This window comes from Panthera leo, chromosome B1, assembly GCF_018350215.1.
Source record: "Panthera leo isolate Ple1 chromosome B1, P.leo_Ple1_pat1.1, whole genome shotgun sequence".
NCBI classification, from domain to species: domain Eukaryota; kingdom Metazoa; phylum Chordata; class Mammalia; order Carnivora; family Felidae; genus Panthera; species Panthera leo.
Window position 1 is genome coordinate 54,566,578 of NC_056682.1, and position 9,704 is coordinate 54,576,281.

Below are 9,704 nucleotides of genomic sequence, written 5' to 3' on the forward strand. Positions count from 1 at the left end.
ATTTGGGTTCTGATTTTCAAATTTTGAATCCAATATACTCAACATACAGTGTTATATTAGTTTCGATTATACAATATTGTGATTCAACAATTGTATATATTACTCAGTACTCATTGAGATAAGTGTGCTCTTAATCCCCTTATAAAAGAATTCTGGAAATGACAAAATAGGAGAAGTATTATTTGCCAATGAAATAATGGATCTATACAACAGTCATCAGTTACTGCTAAAAAATTTAAGTGATGGGGATCCTTATAATGGAGAATCAGACTGACCCCATCTGATCCCACTGGTTGGTCTTAGCTATACTAAGAGCAGGGGACCAGAAAGGTGTCTAATGACTGGTTGCAACAAGTATTCAGCATGGTCCATGAATAATTGAAGTTGAACGTGATCAAGCCTCTAGATTTAATTACCAGTTTACAGGAAGAATCTAAAGAACAAAAAAGGGAGCAAGAGAAAGCAACCTGCCAAATCCAGAATGCAGAATATTCTAAACCTTCTATCGATCAATGGTGCAAAGAGAATGGGGTGAAAGGGGACCATTACAGAGTAGAGACTTAAGAGACTAACAAAAAAGCGCAATGGTTTGATATTAATTTTTTTTAGCTTTATTGAGGTATAATCAACAAGTAAGATACTTAAAGATATAATCAACATGTAAGATACTTAAAGTATCTAATATAATGATTTGATATGTATATTGATACACACACATTGTGAAAGATTCCTCCCATCAAGGTAACTAACACAACCATCACTGTATCATATATATATACACACATACACACACATATTTACATATATATAAATATGTATATGTGGTGAAGATATTAGAATTCTATTCTCTTAGCAAATTGTAATTATACGATACAGTATTATCAACACTAGTCACCATGTTATATACATTAGATTCTCAGACCTAATTTATCTTAGAGCTGAAAATGTGTATCCTTTTACTAAGCTCTCCCTATTCCCCCCACCCCAGCCCCTGGCAACCACCATTCAGCCCTCTGTTTCAATGAATTTGAGATTTTTTTTTAAGAGTACTCTCATATAAATGATACCATGTAGTATTTGTATTCATTCGCCTTATTTGGATCCCTATTACAACCAACCAACCATAGGAAGATATTTTCAAAACAATTAGGGTAACTTGAATACAGACTAGAACTATGAAAATAGATGGTATTTGGCAATGATAAAATTTTATTGGTGTGAGGGCCTGATGGTTAATTTTAAAAGTCCTTGGAATTTAAAATTGTGCACTGACAATATTTACGGGTGAAATGACATGACATCTGGGATTTTTTTTCCAAATATTTCTTTAAAAACATTGGGAGAGGTGTCTAAAGAAAAAACAGTGCTGCAAAATGTTGATCACTCTTGACACTCAATGAGGGCACACTGTAGTGTTGTTTATACTTTTGTGTATACTTGAAAATTGTTTTTAAAAATTGGTAGACAAGGTCTCAGTGACGAACTTGAGTGTCTCCAGTCTGGATATCCAACTGGGTTTTCCGTATCTGGACGCCCATAATATCATAAAGCAAGTGAAATGGATTGTGAATTTTGTCCCTAAAATTACTGTCTAGATCTCCAGACTGTTTTTATATATGTTGCTACAGTGTGATAAAATATACTGTCATCATTAAATATTCTTGAGGGTTTGCACTTTTTTTGTACTAATTTATTAGGCCATGGTATGACATAAGCTGTACATATTTTAGGTGTTTTCTCACTAATATCCTTGGCAATGACTGAACACATGGCTATTTCTAAACCACTTCCTTTAAAAACAAAGCTGATGGAAAAAGTGTTAAGTTTTTGTTGAGGCACTCTGGGGCAGCATATAAATACATAACAAGGGATTCAAACTTTCTTTCCCAAAGCCAGGATCAGAAGCAGTGACATCCTCAGAAAAAACTCAGAAATGAGGGTATGAGAACACAGTCTCTCGCTTCAGATTCACAAAGACTATAGGAGGAACTGTTTGCTACATTTTCTACTAAAGCAGCCACTGTTCGATGCTCTGGGGTTCTCCTAGATGACAGCTGGAAAAGCTGTAATCCAAAGAAGGGCTCGCTTTGAGAATCAAACTGCATTCCCTGACAGACACAGTCTGTTAGAGAAATAGTCACAACCCTGTCAACGCTAGTGACGTCTGCTGTTTGCACATATCCCAATACTGATATCATTCATCATTTGACACGTCTATTGGGATATCATCTCTGTTTGGTGGCTGTTTCATGCCTTAAGTCCTAAAATGAATAAATGTTTTACTGCAGCATTCTGTGGTTTATTAATATACACCCAGGATAAACCAAATAAATGGCAAACTGTACCATTGGCCGTGTGTGTGTGTGGGGGGGGGGGGGCAGAGACTATAATGCAATATATTTAACGTTATTTTCTTTAGACTTATAGACTTTCTTAAGAACCTTCATAATTTATATTCAGGAATTGCACTAGAATTATCCGGCATTAGTTTATCCAAATGACTGAAGCAAAATTCCTGCTTTGTTGTGAGGCACCAAAGGAATTCCAGAGTAAGTGGAAATGAATGTAGGTTTCACTTTTCTATCTACTGGACTGTCTAACTCTCTTAAAGATACAGGATATTTCTTAACCTCCAGTCCACTTTGTGCCCTTTCCTGTCTGTAGCTTATGCGTAACTGTCGGCAGGTATGAGTTTTTTAAGAGAAGGGAAAGTCTTTGTGTGTGTGATGGGTCACTTTTCCCTTGTGATGTATGAACTAAACCATCTATTCAACATTCAGAGAAGACTAGCAAGTAAAGAGGGAGAGCTGTCACTCCTCCAGGAACAGGTGATATCCACTGGACACCTGAAAGGATCATGAACGGTCTCTGGGATTGCATAGACCTCTGGGTGCTGGTTACAAAAAGTGCCTGATTGTCTGCGCAGGCTGAGGTTTGAGGTCCAGTTAGCAGCTACCTATCTGGTACCCCTCCAACTCCTTTTCCAAGTGAAAGAATCTGGTAATGAAAAAACCCCTAACCCGTTTCTCCTAAATCTTTGATCTCTTGTATATGGCCTGAGGCTTGGTCTCTGATATCCTTCCATTGAGGCATGGAGTGTAATTAAGTCCAGCTGAGTGGAGAAAAGGGCCTTAAGTTCTAGGTACATTGAAGATGAAGCCAAGGGACAGTTTAACATATCTTACTCTACATTTTATTATAAAAATGGAATCCTTCCCACTATAAAGTTTTGGGATCATTACAACCACACGAAGTGAAGCAGAGATTCCTTTTTTAGCCTCTCACACTCTTATTCTTCAGTTTCTACACAGTTCCCAAGGCCCCAGCCTAAGAGCAAGTTTCCATCACAGAAGTCTATTGGACTTGGCCATCTTGGATGCACCCAACCTGAAGGTTTTCAATAATCTACCCCCTTCCATCCCTCTGAATATTTCCCAGTGTTGCCTCCAGAAACTTATTTTAATCAGCCGGATGAAACTCATTCTTAATGAAATTCATAAACGTGAAAGTATTAGTGTAGGGTAAGTTATTATAACTTTTTTTTACTAAACAAATTGAAGACTTCGAGTAAAGATGCTTTAAAAAATTATTTTTAGGAGCACGGGGATGGCTCAGTCAGTTAAGTGTCCGACTTCAGCTCCCTCAGGTCATGATCTCATGGTTCGTGAGTTCAAGCCCCGCGTCAGCCTCTGTGCTGACAGCTCAGAGCCTGGAGCCTGCTTTGGATTCTGTGTCTCCCTCTCCTTCTGCCCCTCCCCTGCTCACGCTCTGTCTCTTTCTGAAAATTAAATAAACATTAAAAAAATTTTAAGTAATTTTTTGAAAGGATACTTAACCTTGCTGGATTACAGAGATTACATTCAATGCACAGGATACCACAACTGCTGTTCAGATATACAATCAACACGAACGCTTTGCTTAATATGCGCAGATGATATTTAGTCGACGTTAGAAATGATACCATTTGGTTCAGCCTACACTTGTTCGTGTCCACCCAAATGAATTGTTGTTCCCGTGTCTCTAAAGCCCAGATATTCTGTGTCTTGGTGCAATGTGTTTAAGACGTGGACAATGTTCTCGGAGTAATTAAGATACCTTTTGAAGAACAGAGTATGTGCAAATCTCTTATTATAAATGGTAAACAGCGGTTTAAGAATATAGATCAACTATGTGTGCCGTTGTACAGAATTCTTATGCAGGTAACTAACATGGATTCACTCCATGCCAACCGACTCATTTGTTAGTTAGTAGACACAAATCCAGAAGATCACATTTACACCCAAGACAACTCCATGGGGATGTGACATTTGTGGGCCAGGGAAAAGAAACTGGGTAATAACAAGATTATTGTAATCATCTTAATAGAAACACATATACACAGACACAAAGTAAACACAAAATGAGGAAGCTAATATGGGATAACCTCCTTAGCTGCCCCCAAAGAAGTAACCCTGCAAAAAAGTTGAAAGGAAGAAATAAAATAGGAAAGGCATGGCCAGACATAAAGAGAAGGGGAAATCAAAAACAACAAGAGCGAAATGATGACCTTATTTCCTACATCTGACGTGTAATCAGCCATACGTAAACTCAAGAGAAGCGTCAAATGGCCGTGTTTCAGCAAAATTTTGATCTCCCTGTTCTCTAATGACAAGACTATGCAGAGAACGGCAGAATGTACCCAGGACTTCCAGTGATTTCTCTTTTCCATGCCCAGTGCCAGTGGTGAAGTGCCAACGTGGTGATGAGAAAGGAAAGATAAATATTTTCATGTTGTGCTTGTTAGTGGTTAAAAATAGATATATATTCGTGGTCAAACAGTGGGTGAATAAATAAAGTGAAAATATTTTTATAGGGAATATGAACTCTTTCATGGTCAATTGCACAACGAGAGAAAGTTTCAGAAGCCAAGGCTCAGGAACACCAGTTCTGGCATCTTTTTCTCAGTCGACCGACACGTTCTGTAAATACACTGAGGAATTTAAAAGCCTACAACATGATTTTTATTGAAGTCATCAAAAGTGGAGAAGACCAATTTAAAATCAACCGTGATTTTAAATAGGAGCTGAAAACTGTGGCTTATGAGGCAAGATTGCAAGCTTGTGAAAAGTTCGAGCCAAAGAAAGTATTCTTTATAAAGGCAGGTCATTTGGTTAAAAGGGAAAATTTAAATGTCACACTAAGAACTAGAGGGGCGCCTGGGTGGCGCAGTCGGTTAAGCGTCCGACTTAGCCAGGTCACGATCTCGCGGTCCGTGAGTTCGAGCCCCGCGTCAGGCTCTGGGCTGATGGCTCGGAGCCTGGAGCCTGTTTCCGATTCTGTGTCTCCTTCTCTCTCTGCCCCTCCCCCGTTCATGCTCTGTCTCTCTCTGTCCCAAAAATAAATTAAAAAAACGTTGAAAAAGAAAAATTAAAAAAAAAAAAAAAAAAAAAGAACTAGACTGTGACTTCCATTAGGTTGTATATTGGCCTTCAAAAGATACAGTGAAAACCTCTTTATAACTTTCATTAAGGGAAAGAAAGGACATGTGTTAAGGTAGACAATAGTGTTATTCAACTATGTAATGGATTGTATATAGATATAGATTAAAAGAGTAATTATAAATTATGTGTATATATATACATACATAGATGTATATGTATATAATCAGCATTTATTTATTCAACAAGTATTTATTGATTGCCTACTGTGCTCCTTATAAGGGTGTAAGCTACTTCAATGGATAAAACAAAGATCCTTGCTTTTGAGAAGCTTACTTTTGAAATTTGTTCAAGTGGGAGACACATCACAGACAATGACCCTACAAACCACTATATCCCCATTGCACGTTAGAAGGTAATAAGGGTAGAGGGGGTCAGGAATGGGTAAGGAAGGATTGCAGGTTTAGGTGGGGAGAGCAGATGAGACCTCACGAGCAGGCGACCATTTGAGTAAGAATAGTGAGGCAGTCTTAGGGTGATATCTGAAGGATGGACAATCCAGGCAGAAGATACGGAGCGTGGAAGCATTAAGGCTTGCATTGTGTGTGGAAGAACAGCAAGGAAGCCTCGTGGCTGGATTAGAGCGAGGGAAAGCAAGGAGAAGTCGAAGACATTTGGAAGGTTAATTAGGGAACGCATCATCCGGGCCTTTGGGCATGGAGAGGACTTGGGCACTAATTGAACTCATCATATACTCAAGCAGCCACAAGGCACGCAGAACTGGAAAACAAGTTCTCTGCACCCTGAAGAGTCCCCTGCCTGCTAGTGGATACAAACTATCAAAATACGGTGTAAAAAACGTGGAAAGGGTGCAGTGGTGCAATAAGAGGCCGCGAAAGTGATGTATTTCCTTGATCTGAAGATGGGAGATAGAGGACTTCCCTGACGTGACCCACATTTTGAAATGTAAGTAAAATTCAGTCAGAGGAAAAAAGGAGAGGGGTTTTCCAGACTAAGGGGCCTGGCATGTACACATGATTCAGTTAACAACTAGTTATTTGACACTAAGTAAGTTTTAGAAAGAGGTTTAGCATTGGGGGAGACAGTAGTGATCAAAACTGCTATCTTTCAGAACTGTTGTTCTCATAGGAGTAAATTCAATAAAGGGTAAGCACATGGAATATTCAGGGAACTGCAGGTACTTTAGTGTGACCTGTGTGAAAAGTGTGTGTGGAAAGTGGCAATGGATGAGGCCAGATAGGCAAACAGTGGCAGGTCTAGTTTGCACGCTAAGTTTAGATTTCATCCTGATGGAAGAGGAGGGGAGGGGCATCACCGAACAATATTCCTCAGGGGGAATACATAGTCATTTTCTTTGAGCCCATGGCAGATACCAAAAAGATTATACTATTGAGAATACAGGAGATAGACTACCACTGTTTTCAAAAGATAGCTTCCAATGGCCTTCTTCCCCACTTCTCCTCATGTAATGTTTGGAAAGAAAACATGACTGGGAGAGAAGATATTAGGATATAACCTTATGTATGGAAGGAGCTTGGGAGTGTTTACACTGTTTATGATTCATTGCTATTCCCGTCTCCATGGGAAAATTTCACTGGTGAAACACTCACATTCTTTCATTGTAAAATAAAAGCTTAAAAATAATACCCATCCATCCTTGTAAAACGACAAGCCAATTTAAACGTAAGGGGAAACAACTTGAAACAGGTTGGGGAAAGGTACGGAGGGCTTTCATTTACTGATTCGTGTTAGTAGACTAGATAAAGACACGCTCCCTTGCTTTTATGTAGGCTAATCTCCCATTGACCCCCATTGCCATACCACAGCATCCATCACGGAGTAAACAGGAGTTTTTTGCTTTCTAATTGTATCCACTGACACTCTTTCTCTCCCCGAAGACAGATTATCTTCTTCAAGTTACTTTACATTATCTGAAGTCAACCTGTATTTTATTCTGAATCGTTTGTAGAAGGTTTTCTTTTTAGGTAAATTTGAATAGAAAGGTATATGCGGAAACCAAAACTACCCTGGAGGTTAAGTAACTAGAATTTAAATAAAAATTTGGAAAAAACAAAACAAACAAAACAAAAGATGAGGTTGTGCAAATAGGCCAGAGTCGGTTCTTTAAGGTCTGAGGAGTGATGGTAGGGAATTAGAAATTTGTCCCGAATATAATGAGCATCATAGCAGGATTTTAAACAGAGGATTAACATAATCTTATATCTGTTTAAAAAAAGGATTATTCAGGCTTGCTCTGTGGAGAATAGATTGTAGGGAGGAAATAGAGATACCAGTAACCTGTATAAAGCTTTTCTGTAAATTGGAAAAAGGTATCTATTAAGACACTTTCCTTCCACCTGTCAGAAAATTTATATTATTGTATTATTTGGACCTTGTTGGAATATGACAACTGTTCCATTTTAGGAAAAGTGTTCTAAGAAATAAATACACCAATGGAAAAAAAAAAAGAAACATGTAGGCAGTTTTCATATTATCACATATTTTTTCGTTTAAAAAAATTTTTTTAACTTAAAGCCTTCTCATAGTAAGATTATTAAGACCGGTTTTGTGTTCCCAAAAGAATTACCCCATTCATATGTAGGTGATATGGGCAGCTAAGAATTAGCCCTGGAGTGGAGGAGCCCCACAGACTAGTTTATAGCCTCGAAGTTTCCTGAGCCGGATGCGAGTGCCTTAAAGCAGCATCGCTAACCTTCTCCAAGAGGTGAAATGAAGTTCTCTTTAAAAGTCGCCAGAGAATCGGCCTCACTTAAGAAACCTGTGGCATCTGAGGTGATAACAGAACTGAGTCATTTCAGGCTGGCTGCCCGACTTGACTGAAAACGTAGTGACAGATAAAACATAAATCAGGGCCCTTATCATTCTGCTTCCTTGCTTGCCAAATGGGGGGTTAGTTTATCAGCAACCTATGGGCCCATGGACTGCTTTTCCCCTCAGTTCTGGACAGTGGGGCAGAGCCGGCTGGAAGCGGAATGGCTGGTCTAAAACGTGTTCAAGTAAACAAGGCAGGGTAAGACTTCCTTGAACTGCCAGTTAGTGAAGCACCATCCATCTCAATTTGATAGGGCATATCATCGATAGCTTGAAAAGAAAACAAATAAAAAGGAAAAAAAAAAAAACAAGTTCCCTGTTTTAGGCTGGGACCTCTCATGTTGGTAAAAGTACTAAGAATTAAATGGCCTGGGCCGAGCATTAGCTACTTATTCAAAGGAAGGTGGGGGCTGGGACAGAGCGGGAATTTATTTATTTATTTTTTAGGACATTTTAGCAATTTCACTGTGCACCTCCCAAACTATATTTTCTTTTTACCAAGTAGCATCCTAATTGAAGTATGTTTTCCTAATGCTTAGAGGATCAATTCCACTAACTTCTTGGAAAGATGTTAAAATTGATGTGATAGTTTCGTTTTTTTCATATGGTTTGTTTACAGGAGCGATGTAGTTTTCCAGGTGCTGGTATAAACCTCACGACCCAATCCAGTATCGCTATCCCGACTGGCAAAGTAAGTTACTGATACCTGAGTAGTTAAGTCATCTTTTATACAGGCACTCGTAGCTTCCCCCCTCACCCTCCAAAAAAAGGTAACAGGACTTTGAGTGGCTCACTGTAGGATCCTCATCAGTGAGAATATAAGTCTCTTGTTTGGAAGAATGGATACCCTTTTTCTCTGACATAGCTAGAGCGACTCTACTTAGAAGAAAAATATGTGACCTTTATAAAAGGCCAAATAGTTGTGCGATGGCATTTAAATTAAAGGAACATGTCCAGCCAAAGGTAGAGTAAATGGCTCGAAGTTAACTAATTTCAGCATCGTTAGAAATGCTGGACGTGAAGCTGATAGTTTAAGAAGAAACAATAGATGCTTTATTGTTTGAATCTTGGATCAGAATAAAATTACTTTTTCTCAGTAACAGAGTAAGGATAGCCCAAATACATTCCCTTAAGTGATGAACTCTACTAATCAATTTCTTTATGTGGCAGACACTTGAGATGCATCCGGGTGTCCATTATTTTGTCCACACCTGGATATCATACCATGCGTTGTGTGAACACTCCTTCCCCAATCAAGATTGGCTCCTGGCCACTGAAAACTCAGATGTTTCTACTTAAAAATTGATGCATGGACATAAGTGTATTAAAAAAATAAACCTGTGATTCACCAAAGATTCCAGCATACGAGTTTACAAACACTATAAAAACGGAGGCCAGAAACGTTGTCTTAAAATAACATCCAAAAGCTTCCAC